The following is a 14796-nucleotide window of genomic DNA, read 5'->3' as shown; positions in this document are numbered from 1 at the left end:
TATCATTGTATATACTGTCTAGCGTTGAACCTCAGGATCAGCCATTCCCACTGCTGAATATGCACCACAGAAGCCATGGGGTGATCTGCCACCTCCTCCACTGCCCCTGCTGCATTTGAGGGTGGCGTAAATCTGGGCATTCAAATGTCTCCTCAGTGCTTGGGAGTGCAGTCAGTGGAACCCCTGGGAAATATGCTTGTGCTCAACAGCCTCTTGCTCTTCAGGGTGCTGCAGTAACTGGGAAATCCCTTCGAGGAGGTCATCTACTCTAGTGGGACACATGTTTACTGGCCCACTAGGTTCAGAAAAGTAGTTTGCATATAAGAGCCCCATAACCACTTGCCAACAAGACACTTGCTCTTTCTGCAGTGGCTGCGATCTCTAAGAGCACAGGGCTGCAGCGTGTGTCCCGAAGTCTGTGTCTTGCTGCTTTTGCGGTAATCATTGTCTAACATGCATGCTTGGCCTTCTGCTTTTTCTTTGCAGCATTACCCTAAGGATAAAGAGACATATTTAGCAGCACAGGTTTCTAGTTCAACACACTAAAAGAAAGCAGATTTGCATCAGACAGACTCCTTGAAATACTAGTATTTAATTCGCTAATACAGTCTGGGTAAAAGTGGGAAAGTCTCTTACCCAGTCAAGAACAAGAGTGAGGCTAAGATAAGAAATGACTGGCAACCCATGTCTGCAGTTAGAGGTGACCAGCCTCAAAATAGGTCTTTAAAATGCATTTTAAAGTCAATTAACCAGTTTTAGAAGGAACATCTCTGAGGGTCTATAGAGCTGCAAATGGTCTGAGAGGGTCAAGCTCTGCTGCGGGAATGGATTTAGACATTTGGCACAAAACCAGAGTTCGCTGGATGTCAGCAGAGAAAACCAGTTGTTTTGCTGTTATTTTGTTTTATCAGAGGGTCCCAAGGCAGACTTAAGACTAGAACAGCTGGCAGATCAATACCAACTGGGGACTAATCAATTTTTGTAGCCTCCAGTTGGAGGCTACAGAAAATCAGAATCCAACTACAGAGGAAACTACCTTATTAGGAAACTACCTTAAAAATTTCCTACCATTGTCCCTGTTGAAACAGTGCCATAAAGGCTAGTAGCTGGAGAACAGTATATTAACCACTATTTTAGTCACTGTCATTTAATCTTCCCCAGAGCACATCAAGTTGAAACTCTGAGTAACTCCCATTGACCAAGCTGTACTGATAATGGCAACAAGACCATTTTTTAAGAGAGTGTACCAAAGACAGGTGTTACACTGGCTAAGTCAGTGTAACAAAATCTGGCCTATGATATTTGCAAATAGGATAGAAGAAATTTTAAATGGGGCTAAACATGGTACGTGGAGATAATGCAACAGTCACAGCAAAAAATAAATATCTTTAAGACAGAAAAATAATCGTGCGTCTTGGTGTGGACTCTGCTGAGCTGCAGCCAGGGATGAGCAAACAGTTGTGACAGTCAAAGAGCAGCCTTCTCTGAATTAAAGGTAAATGAAGGAGCTCTGAAATCAGTAGAAACCCCTGCTCACAGAATAGCTCAATAAAGGGAGAACACATTGTTCTAGGCAGAAAGAGGAAAGCATTACAGTGCATTGTAAAGATGTAGTGAAGGACTATAGAGTGGAAAACATGTAGGCTCCAATCTGGTGAAGAAACCACAATAGTGGAGCAAACACAGACTGCAGGCGCAATCAAAGAGAATATGCGCAGCAACCCGGTTGCCATGGACCGTTTCTGGAGGGCTACCCATCCTGCAGCTGTTAGCAGGAACATCAGTCCTACAGACCTTGGTCCCAAGTGACCAAGATTCAAGTTTGGTGTGCTAACTGCATGACACATTGGCAGGACACGCAGGAAAGGAAAAGAAGGAAACAGTGTACCTCACATTTAGTCCCATTTCAGGATTGAGTATCGGGATTTAACTACTCTAAATATATGTAAATCTTCTGGGACTCCTGCAGATCCAGAAGCGTCTGTACTCACACTCTTTTTCCAGCTTATGCTAGCTAAATGAAAGATGTATCTGCACAAAGCCTGGGCCCTCGACTTGACCTCTCCGCCTTTTCACATATTCTCTCTTTTGGGTGCCAAGATATATGTTATTAATCCTTTTTCATAACCTTCCAACTTTTTCTCTTAGTCACCCAGTAAGTGACTCATTCTTGTCAAGGACACGAGTTAGCTCTGCTAACATTCTCCTGCCTGAAGTTCCTTGTAGGATGACATATGCTCTTTCCCTGTTCTCAGAGGTCCTGCTCAGGCTGTTTGTTTTATCGGCTTATGTACAAACAGCCTGGTTTTGACCAATATGCTTTTCCTGCTTATTAAAGCAAAGCATCAAGGGCCTAGCAAAGTAATTTTTCTCTTCATCGCCAGAGTTGCAGGCAGTGTATCCCAGACAATTTACAGTATTAGGCAAAAATACAGTTCTTCTCCTGTTCAGCAAGCTTAAGATAAGAACTGCACTGCACATTAGCAGAATGGGCACTGAACTTCATTTGCCAAAAATCCCTTAGTTTGAAATGCAGTGACTGTATGTTTTAGGGGGGGAATAGGGACTTCAGTATAACAGAATGTCGCAAGAACATTGTTACAAGCTATCTTCTCTAATAAGGCAGACATGCAATTAATATCTTCTATTTATTCCTTGGTATTACCATTAAGGATCAAAAAAATGTGAAACCATATCATCAACCACAACATTCAAAGACAAATCAAGAAAACAAGTCAGTAACACAATTCAAATAAGGACAACTGTCACCATGCTGCAGCAGTAGGAGCTAAAATTATAAAAGCAATTGACTGCTCCATGGGTTTCCATGGTCACTGTACCTTGGTAATTTATTATTAAATGAGAAATAATTGCATGGTGATGCCACTTTCTGCATTTTCAGAGGAAATCCAAATTTAAAACTGCAAGGATTAGTTTCCCATTAAGACCCTGTTTCTCTTTATAAATTAATAGGGGAAACCTATTAATAACAAAAACTTACCTCCATGTGTTCACATCCAGAAATGTTCCCAGATTCAACTCCAGGTCGACCTCGGCTTTCCTGGTGCTATCGCTGCAAGATCAGACAGTAACTCTATACTCCTCCTGGGTCACCTGTCCTGGCTTCCACTCCTTACACACTTCCTTTTTATGTCTGAGTTCAGTTAGGAGCTCCTTACTCACTCGTGCCAGTCTCCTGCTGCCTTTCTTTGATTTCCTACTTGTTTGGATGGAGCTTTCTTGATCTTGGAGGAGGTGATCCTTGAATATCAACCAGCTCTCATGGAACTCTCTTCTTTCCTGGACCTTATTCCATGGGAATTTCCAAGCAGATTCCTGGAGAGGCCAAAGTCTGCTCTCCTGAAACCCAGGGTTGTGGTCCTGGTTTTTGCCTTGATATTGCCTCTCAGGGTCCTGAACCCCAATGTCTCATGGTCACTGCAGCCAAGGCTGCCCCTGACCTTCACATCCACAACCAGTTCTTCACAGTTTGTAAGTACCAGGTCTAGGAGACCACCTTTACTTATTGGCTCTTTGATCACCTGTGCCAGGAAGTTGCGATCAGTGCAGTTCAGAAATCTCCTAGGTTGCTTGAGCCCTGCTGTATTTTCGTTACAGCAGGTAACAGGGTGGTTCAAGTCCCCAGTGAGGACCAGGGTCTGTGAATGTCTGGCTTCTTCCTGTTGTTTGAAGAAGTCCTCATATACTTCTCTCAGCCTGTCCAGTTCTCTTAGTCTTTCTTTGCATGTCACATGCTTCAGTCCCCTGACCCATCCTGGTGCACCCCTGCTAGCCTATCACATATGCCAATATTTGTCTTTACTGGTGTGCTGGTTTTGGCTGGGATAGAGTTAATTTTCTTCACACTAACTAGTATGGGGCTGTGTTTTGGATTTCTGCTGGAAACAGAGTTGATAACACAGGGATGTTTTAGTTGTTGCTGAGCAGTGCTTACACAGAGTCAAGGCCTCTTCTGTGCCTCACACCACCCTGCCAGGGAGTAGGCTGGGGGTGCACAAGAAGTTGGGAGGGACAGCTGACCCCAACTGATCGAAGGGATATTCCATACCATATGACGTCATGCTCAGCATATAAAGCTGGGGGAAGAAGAAGGAAGTGGGGAACATTCGGAGTGATGGCATTTGTCTTCCCAAGTAGCTGTTAGGCGTGATGGAGCCCTGCTTTCCTGGAGATGGCTGAACACCTGCCTGCTGATGGGAAGGAGTGAATGAATTCCTTGTTTTGCTTTGCTTGCGTGTGCGGCTTTTGCTTTCCCTATTAAACTGTCTTTATCTCAACCCATGAGTTTTCTCATATTTCCTCTTCTGATTTTCTCCCCCATCTCACTGTGGGGGAGTGAGCGAGTGGCTGTGTGTTGCTTAGCTGCTGGCTGTGGTTAAACCACAACAACTGGGGAGCCTAAAATTGGACAAAACCCTCCAGATGTGGTCTTACAAGTGCTGAATAGAGTTGAAAAACTACTTTCTTCAACCTGCTGGCTGCACTTTAACAGCCCAGGATGTGCTGGGCTTCTTTGCTGAAAGGTCATACTGGTGGCTCATGTTCAATCTGTTCACCAGACCTCCCAGGTCTATACAAAGCTGCTTTCTAGCCAGTTAACACTCAGCTTCTGTACGGGGTTATTCCATCCCAGATGCATGACTTTCCATTTACCTTTCTTGAACTCCATAAGATTTCTGACAGCCCTTTTGTGCAGCTTTTTAAGGATTCTTTGAATAGAAGTCCTGCCTTCTGGCATATCAAATGCTCCTCCCAGCTTGGTACTGCCTGTCAACTTGCTGGGGGTGCACTTTACCCTATTGTCCAGGTCATTTACAAAGATGGTGAGAATTATTTGCTGTATATTGATCCCTGAGATATGCCTCTAGGTAACTGGCCAATAGTCGGACTTTGAACTGTGGATGACAACTATTTGATCCTGGTGATCTAACCGACATTCCACATACCTTACAGTCCACTTATACTACCCGTGTCTCACCAATTTGGCCATAAGGATATTACACACCATGTCAAAGGCTTGCTAAATGACGTCCACTGACAGCTTTCCCATCATCCATTGACAAATACCATCATAGAAAGTTACTGGATTAACTGAGCACAATTTGTTCTTGGTAGATCCATGTTTACTGTTCCTAAATGTCTTCTAGTTCTTTGTATGTCTTGACAAGTTTTCCAGGAGGATTTGGTCCATAAGCTTGCCAGGGACTGAAGTTAGGTGACTGGTCTGTAATTCTCTGTATCCTCCTTCTTGCCTTTCTTGAAGATAGGTGTGACATTTGCTTTCTCCTGTCAGGACTCTTCTTTCAAAGAAAATGGGAACTACCATGCAAATGGTATCAGCCAGCTCCCTGAGTATTCTCAGAGGCATTTCATCCAGACCCACTGTACTTCTTGACATCAAGCATGCCTAAGTGATCCCTAACTGTGTCTTCCTCTACTGTGGGTACTGCTTCACTCTCCTGAACCCTGTTAAAAGGGTCAGGGGCCTGAGAGAGGATTTCCCAGTGAAAACCGAGACAGAGATTTCAATATGTACCTCAGCCTTTTCTGTGTCCTTTGTCATGGTTCTCTGCCTATGAAGCTGCAGGGTCATATTTACCTTAGCCTTAATTTTCCTCGTAAGGTACTTACAGAATCTCTTCAAGTTGCCCTCCTCTTCTCTTGCAAGTTTTAACTTCCGCTGAGCTTTGGGTTTTCTAATGCCATTCTTGCAGGCTCAGGCAACATCTTTGTTTTCCTACCTGGTGGCCCATCACTGCTTACACATATCACAGTACACTGTCCGTGTACATAGTCTTCATGGTTTAGCTCAGTCAGAGGTTGCCTGTTCATCCAAGGTGGCCAGGGCAGGTTCCTTCTACACTGCTTCTTATGTAACGTATGTCATTGATGGTTCCCATTCTGAATTAACCAGTAATGTAGCATCCCATGACCTTATTGAAATATCCACGCAGTATTTAGCAACAGAAATAGACTCCTAATCTCGCCAGTCTCAGTTTTGTCTTCACACTCTTTGCCATCTTACTGGCAAACATGTTAAAGAAGTGGGCAGTGAGACTTGCTGAGATCACATGAAAGCTCCAGCCCCTACCCAGCACTGGGGAACACTACCAGTCCTTTGAGGAGACTTATATGTCAGTGTGGAAAGCAGAGAAAGTGTAGTGACTGGCTATCAGGACTATTGGTCTAGCACTAAAGGCCTGTCTATTGATGTAATCAGTGCTTGGAAGAGGGAAAAAGGAGTCTTTTTCCTACTTGGGAGCAGGGATCAAGTCAATAGGAACTGGGAGCTGAGGACATATTTCTCTGAGGAAGAAAGAACCTGCCTCTCACAGTAACAGCTCTGATTGCTTTGTTCATAGCAGCATTTCTTAACTTTTGAAAGAAGGTATCTTGCTTTAGAATGATTTTCACTGCAGAGAGTTGAGGGCCAGTGCAGGAAACTGAGAGTAGAAAAGTTGTTCTCGCTTCCAGAAATAATGTCACTTGATATTCCTAAAACTTGTGTATGTTTCTTGCTGTACATTTTGTCCTGAAACTTTACGTTGTGTGGGAAGTCTCTAGTTATGAAATGAAACCTAAAAAACAGAGCAAACTGTGTTTTTAGAGGAGGTGATTTTACAGAAAATGTTTGCATTATGCCATGTACATACTTTTGCACTTTTGAGGAGGAAAAAAAAAGAATAAGAAAGGGAGGATGAAAGAGTTTATTATTGTCTGTGAAGGCTGGAGATGCTTTATATTAGACCAAGTTTTTGTACGTTAAGAAGTGCATCGTCCTATTATTAAATAATTTTTAGGTGGACAGTTCTAAATCATCCAGTGAAGTAACCTTGCCGTTACCTTACTGTAAGATGAAGCAAAGTATGAGATCAGCAAGAGATTCTCTTAAATTCCATGTGAAACGAGGTACTTATAATTTGCTGCTAGTAATAATAGAACATGGCTAATACCACTGTTGATATTACCACCTATCTCAAACAAATCTTTTTAAAACTATATGCAGGCTTGTGCTGTTTTTCAGTTCAGATGAACTGTTCACAAAAGAAAACACTGTTTGGGATGGACAGGTAGCAATACCAAAGTCCATTCACATGAACAGAAGTACTTACGGGGGGGAGTAGCCAAATGCCTGCATCAGTATGATGTTGTACCAATTTTCATGTGTCATCTGTTCTGCCCCTTGCCATATGCAAACTATTCGTAATCCAATCAGCATATTGGGAAATGACAAAGAAGTCATACAGTCCAGGAAGATCTGTGCACTTCTGTTCTGAGAATTAGCTTGGTACAAATCAGTCCTTTTTATTCATGCATATTTCTTTAGAGTACCCAGAAATTTAAGAGGCATTATCTAATGGAGGCAATTTCACAGTAGTAGTTTCTCCAGATGGAAAGACTGTAAAACAAGTACATAATGTAATTGAGATTACAAAGAGCATTTCCTGTAAGAAACATCTTGTGTGATATCTGTTTTATTTTAGTGTTAATGTATTGAAAGTACCGATGTAAGATTAATTGCCAATAATAGTCGCTAATTTTTTTTTTAGCTTCATCTTTTACTATCTGTGAAGCATCAAATACCTCAGTTAAGGTAATTAAAAAATAACAAGTTGAAAATTGTGTGTCTTCTGTTACTACATATTCTAAGGGAACAGTTCCATGAGGAGGGTTGATGGTTCAGAGGACAGTAATGGGTAATTCTAGTTATCTGTCATGGAGAATATGTGAGGGACATGATACTTTGGCATAGGGAAGATGAAAGCCTCACAGAAGTAAGCCAAGGTATTAAAAAAAAAAAATTCACCCTAAATTCTTAATTTTGAAAAAAAATAGTGACAGACTATACTGAAATTTCCCTGTCCAACTTTACTGTTTACAACTGTTTACAACTTTACAGACCACATTTTAATAAAAACTGTAGAGAAGTCCAGCTTCTAAGTGGCCTACAACTAGGCCAAAATGGAGAAGAACAAATGGCTCTTTGCCAATGCCTGCATTTCACTTGGAGGTGTAGTAAGTAAAAACATACTCATGTCAGCACTAGTCTAACTTGCATGACTGTTAGCAGCAGCAAAACCAATGTAGTATGATCTTGAATGGGAGTTTCTTGTGCAAACACAACACTTGGTCTAGGATTCCTTGTACAGTTGCTAAAGAAAGTCACTGCTAGCACACTAAAAGACCGGAATTGACTTGAGACCAGGTCAGCATTTTGTCATATGCTGCATTGCGACATCCAACTACAGAGCAGTTGTAGCCAAGAAGTTGCAGCTGTCTCAAATGTGCAGGTCTTTCACACAAAAGCTGTGGCTGGGACACATTATAGCCATATGATAGAGGGTTGCTTTGCCCTCAGTCATGAATTCAAACCTACCTTAGATTAGCAGTAGCAGAAAGTAATTAGTATTGATAAGAAAAGGCTCTAGACCCATTGCTGTGCATCTGCAGGTACAGCCATGTGCTAAAAGGGTTCATGTCCTGACAGTCTCTGTCAAGTACTGCTCAACCAAAATACCAAACTTGTAGCGGAAAAGAATGTTTGCCCTTCGTGTGTATTATTCTTGGTCATTCTCTGCCTGTCATTCACTGACTATCCTCTAGGTTAAGTCAGACTCCAGCCTTTGTAGCAAGGGACTGGTAGAGCCAAATATAATGGTATTTCATCTGTTTTTAATGCCAGTTATGTACCTCCATCTACAGATGATGTGAAAGGGCCAGGTGCTTAAAAGATTTTCAAGTTTCTTTGTACCAATTGCCTTTGAGGATGCCAGCTTTCTGTCCATTTTCTTTCTCTCATGTACAGGCCTTGTTTTTTCACTCTGCCTGTTCTCACTCGTCTCTTGGGGGTCTTTCATTCTCATGTCTTTGTAAATCCTTCCAGTGCCTGTTCTTGCTAGGGTTCATTGGTTCCTGAAGCAGCAATAGCAGCCTAAAACGATTACATTTTCATCCCTCTCACTGCATTATGGATTGGATTATGCAAAAGAAGCACTAAAACTTACTTGAATTTTATTAATCTGAGTCCATTACAGCTTAGAATAGCTTTGAACAGAGAGGAGCATCCTTCCTGCAGACACAGTTTTGCGTTGATTCATTCAGAAAGTTCTTGTAATTACTCTACGAACTAGGAATGCCATTATTTCACATGAAAAGCTGGGGTTTTGTGCATAAATTGCAGGTATAGAAAATACTAAACTTAAGAAAAACTAACTGTTAGAAAGTTCTGCCTAATGCAAGAATACTTTCTATACATTTAGAACAGAAATTTAGAAACATATGCTCTGGTTAACCAAATGCTACATTGTATGATTCTTTAACTTGGTCCTTAAGAACCAGCTGAAGGCAAAGAAGGTGATGACATATTGGTAAAGGAGTAGGTGATTTGGGGGTACCCTCAGACTACCTCAGATCTAGCCAGAGAAATGGCAGCATCACCTCACTTCTCTGGCTGGATCTGGGCAAGTCAGATGCTGCCCGCAAATCACCTATTCCTTTACCAATATGTCAAGACCTTCTTTCCCTTCAGATGGAGAGCTCATTTCTTTGCTCATTTCTTTGCTGCTTCATCACTACTGCTTCTGTTTTCTCCTCCTCTTTGCATAAGGGTAGGGGTGAATATAGTTTGAAGGTACTGTACTGTGATGTCTCTCACTTGTAGAAGAAAGAGGAACTGCTAGAAATGCACAATTCAAAGTTGAAGGCAAGTGAACAGATTTTTTTTTTTTCCCAGTTAGAGATCATTAGTGTCTTTTACAGTATGGTATAGCATTCATGGCATTTACTGCATTGAAAGGCAAACTGGAATTCCTTTTTCACACCATTTTGGAAAGCGTCCTTTGGGCCATCCTGATCCACCAGGAAGACTAGTGTGCAAATGGAGCTGCTAATCAAACAGTAAAGAGCTATATATCTTCTGTGTAGTTCAAAGGATTCTACTCACCTTTTTTCACAATATTGGCTTTATGAGGAAATGCTCTGGGGCAGTACTAGTGCCTCAAGCTTGTGTTTTGATCTTGTTGGCCTTGTACATCATGTTTCCCTTCTTGCACCATTTATGCCTATTAAGAGAGCAGACTAAAATCAAATTACTTTTTTTCATAGCAAAATTACTTTACAACTGTTCTTTGCTGGTGAGTTTGCCACAAGTCTTTTTTAGCTGCAGTGCCTCTTTTAGTCACTTTTGATTCTGCAGTTGCAATGAAGGACTTGAATTGTTCTGATTATAAGGGGGATGTGTATGCAGTGATTACGTTTTTAATCCTTTCCCCTTAACTTATTTTTAAGGGAATAGCACCAAAAATAGACCTCTCCACAAGAACAACCATTACAGAGCTTCCACTTCAGGACAGAAGAAAGAATTATCTGAGTATTTATGGAAAGGATGCAGACCTGGTTACAGTTTTATAACCTTTGGCTGAGTCTATTTGAGTCTAGCTTTACTGTCGCCTTTGTATCTAGATACCTTAGGCAGCAACGGTATAAAAGATTTAAGGCCATGCTAGGGGTCCTAGATTTTGTTGTAACAACAGCAAATCTGACTGACTGAACCAAAGCCATCCATTTCTCAGTTTGTTATCTGCTATCCTAGATGCTCTCATTTCCTAATTATTAAGCAATTTGTTCCAGGGAAAGCCCACAAAAACAAATAATCCTTGCATTACTTTCTATTGAAGGTAAGATTTGAGCAGATAATGATCTCTTGATTTGATGGCATTTCACTGCCTCCTGTACTTTGCTGACAGTGGTTTATATCTAGCTTTTACAAATGTTTCTCTTTGCATGCTTTTGCTTAGTGAATTCATGCTTCCCCCATTTATCATTGCATCCTCTGATCCAGACTGAATTGCAACCAGTTAGTCCTCCTCTGAGAAAGTGCTATCAGTGCTTTCTGTGCTTTGTTTAGTGGCTATATATCTAATAGGTTATCTATTAGATAATATCCCGCGGGGACAAAATTCTGCCCTCCCTGCTGGAACAAAACACTCACAGCAGATAAAGTACTTTTGTTTGAGGAACAGCTGCTGAATTTGGCCCCCATAAATTGTCTCTTGACCTGAGAAACTTACCAGGTTTACTTGAATAAGCTCCGTTAGAAGTCAGGATTTCAAGTTTTTAACTTAAGTTCTGAATTTTCTAAGCTCCCAGTGCTTTTCTGAAGTACTTCATCCTTCTCTGAGCTCTGTGTCAGCCAGGGAACAATCTTTCGGGATCGAGCCCTAGGTGAGAGGTTATACAACTGAGATAATGTGGGAGGAGATAGGATATATGAGCCCATGCTGACTTCTTTCTGTTTTTGACTTTGCCACACTCCAACACAGAATCACAGATTCTTCCATTTTGTACATAGAAAGATCCAAATTCTGCTATCGTATGGTCAATTTCTACTGGACTAATTTCTGCTTAGAGCTTAGTCTTCTTTGCAGGGAGTTGCAAATAGCTTGTACCTGTTTTTACTTAGGTAATTGTACAACAGCGAATTTCTCTGCCAGGGCCAAAACAGAACAAGGAATCAAAGATCTGCATCTGCATCTGCATCACCAAAATGAAGGAACTGATCACTAACACAATGCAAGACATCAGTGAAAAGGGATAAAAGCTATGGAAGGCATACAAGATCCTTAAAATCACAAGCTCCTTCTCTAAACACTAGAGACTGCTTCTGTGAACTCTGCAGAGAAAATCAGCAGCAGCCATCAAGACTGACCCTGGGGTCTGCTGAGTGCAAATCAGAAAATGAGAACAGGCACTATTTGCAGTCAGACTTGTAAGTCCTAAAATTGCTGTACTGCATTAAGAAGGTGAATTTTTGTTAGTATTAATTTCAGCATTTTTGTCTATCTTGCCTTGAGCTACTAGATCAGCAGAAGACTGAAGAAACTTAGGAACAAATTTGAAAATATAAACAGAAATGTTTTTTTGTTCAGTATGTAATTGGCCTGTCTGACAGCTGGTGAAAATCAGGTCAGTCGGTTAACAACATTCAGGAAAGGAAAAGATGTTACAAAGAAAGAATTCAAAGACACAATTAGATACCATAAAAATACAATACATTTTAACCCTCCCCTTTTCTTTTGGACATAAAGCAATCTGTGCATTTCTGTACTTGGTAAGGAATCCGTGGGCAGTTTATTTCATATTTTTGAGATAGTCCTTCTGCTTCCTTCTGAAATCTCTGGGACTGGTTGTACTTACTGACAGGCCAGTAAACTGAGGTACCTGACCATATGGCAGTGATTGTCAGTCGCCATGGTTCTACTTAGATCCATCAACGTCTTTTGTTATTCATTGAAGTTAGTGGGAAGTGTTTCTGGGGTTTCATTGATAAACCTTTGCGTTTAGCCAGTAGGATGTTCCATCTGAATGCTTCAAAGCACTAACAGTTACTAGGACAGTGTTCTTCTGACTATTTGCCTGGTTTAGAGAGAGGGAAACAGTGTTTCTCAGGTTATCAGTACTTCCAGGCTAAAGTGATAGCTATCTAGAGTAACTTAGGTTTGCCTAGGTCCTGGTCTTGTATTCCACAGTCCTATTCCAGTGTGCCTATGTTTTACCAGCCCTATGTTTAACAGTCAAGTGTATTTTAAGTGTTTCCACAAATATGTTAATCTGTGACAGGTTACATTCTTTAAATCCAGCTTTGCATGAGAATCATGAAATCATTCAGCCTGAGATGGACCTCTGGAGGTCACCTAGTCCAAACCCCACTTAAAGCAGGTCCAATTAGATTAAGCTGCGTAAGGCCTTGTGCGGTTGAGTTTTGAATATTTCCAAGGACAGAGATTTCATAGCCTCCCTGGGCTGACCACCCTCGTGGTAAAAAAAGTTGTCCTTGTATCTAATTGGAACTTACGCCATTTGTTCTTGTCCTTCCACTAGGTATCTCTGAAAAAAGCCTGCTCAGTCTTCTCTACGTCCTCGCATTAGATAGTCATAGACAACAATACAATCTCAGAATCACAGAATTGTTTTGGTTGGAAAAGACGTCATGACATCATCTAATCCAACCCCCCTGCTCAAACAGTGTCAGCTAGAACACGTTGCCCAGGACAATGTCCAGTTGGGTGTTGAATATCTCTGTGGATGGAGACTCCTCAACCTCCCTGGGCAATGTGTTTGACCAGCCTCACAGTAGAACAGTGTTTTCTTGTGTTCGGATGGAATTTCATGTTTTTTAATTTGTGCCCATTGCCTCTTGTCTTGTCCCTGGGCACCACTGCGAAGAGCCTGGCTCTGTACTCTTCATTCCCACCCATCAGATACTTATACACATGAATAAGATCCCCCCCTTGAGCCTTCTCTTTTACCGGCTGAACAGTCCCAGCTCTTTCAGCCTTTCCTCATATGAAAGATGCTCCAGTCCCCTAATCATCTTTGTGGCCCTTCACTGGACTTGGTCCAGCAAGTCCATCTCTTTCTTGTACTGGGGAACCCAGAACTGGACACAATACTCCAGCTATGGCTTTACCAGTGCTGAGCAGAGAGGAAAGATCACCTCCCTCCGCATGCTTGCAATGCCCTTCCTAATGCAGCCCAGGAGGCTGTTGGCTGCCTTTGCCATGAGGTTGCATTGCTAGCTCATGGTCAGCTTGCTGTTCACCAGGACCCTAAGGTCCTTCTCTGCAGAGCTGATCTCCAGCCAGTCAGTCCACAGCATGTGCTGGTGCCTAGGGCTATTCCTCCCCAGATGTAGGACTTTGCATTCATCCATGTTAACCTTCATGAGATTTCTCTCAGACATCCTTTTGTCTGTCCAGGTCCCTCTGAATGGCAGTACAACCATCTTATGGATCAGCTACTCCTCCCAGTTTTGTGCTGTGTACTTGCTGAGGGTGCACTCTGGGTCGTTGGTGAAGATGTTAAACAGTATTGGCCCCAGTGTTGACCCCTGGGATACACCACTAATGACTTGCCTCTAAGCCAGTGATCACAACCCTCTGGGCCTGGCTGTTCAGGCTATTTTAATCCACCTCACTGTGCGCTTATCTAACCTGTACTTTGTCAGCTTTTCTGTGAGGATGTTACAGAAGACAGTGTCAAAAGCCTTACTGAAGTTGAGGTAAACAACATCCACTGCTCTCCCTTCATCCACCAAGCCAGTCACTTCATTGTAGAAAGTTATCAGGTTGGTTAAGCACGGTTTCCTCTTCATAAATCCATGCTGACTATTCCTGACTACCGTCTTGTGTTCACATGTTTGGAAAACAGCTTCCAGGATTAGTTGCTCCATTATCTTCCCAGGGATTGTGGTGAAGCTGGCCAGCCTATAGTTCCCTGGATCTTTCTTCTTGCCCTCTTGAAGATAGGAGTGACATTTGCTTTCCTCCAGCCTTCAGGAACCTCTCCCCGTTGCCATGACCTTTCAAAGATAATTAAGAGTGAATTTGCAATGACATCATACAGCTCCATCAGCACTTGTGGGTGCAACCTCTTATGCCCCATGAACTTATGTATGTCCAGTTTGTTTAAGTTCTCTTTAATCTGTTCTTCCTTCCATGGAGGCTAGGTCTTGTTCCAGACTTTCCCTCTGTTTTCTCGGGCTTGGTTTCCTCAAGGACAGTTTTACTGGTAAAGACTGAGGCAAAAAAGGCATTGAGTATCTCAGACTTTTCCATATCCTTTGTTACCAGCATCCCTACCCCATTCAGCAAGGGTCCACATTTTCCCTAGTTTTCCTTTTGCTGTTTATGTACTTGTAGAATCCTTTCTTGTTTCCCTTCACATCCAGAAATGTTCCCAGATTCAACTCCAGGTCGACCTCGGCTTTCCTGGTGC

This window comes from Aptenodytes patagonicus, chromosome Z, assembly GCF_965638725.1.
Source record: "Aptenodytes patagonicus chromosome Z, bAptPat1.pri.cur, whole genome shotgun sequence".
Taxonomy (NCBI): domain Eukaryota; kingdom Metazoa; phylum Chordata; class Aves; order Sphenisciformes; family Spheniscidae; genus Aptenodytes; species Aptenodytes patagonicus.
The sequence above is the reverse complement of the archived record's forward strand: the minus strand, read 5'-3'. Positions refer to the sequence as shown.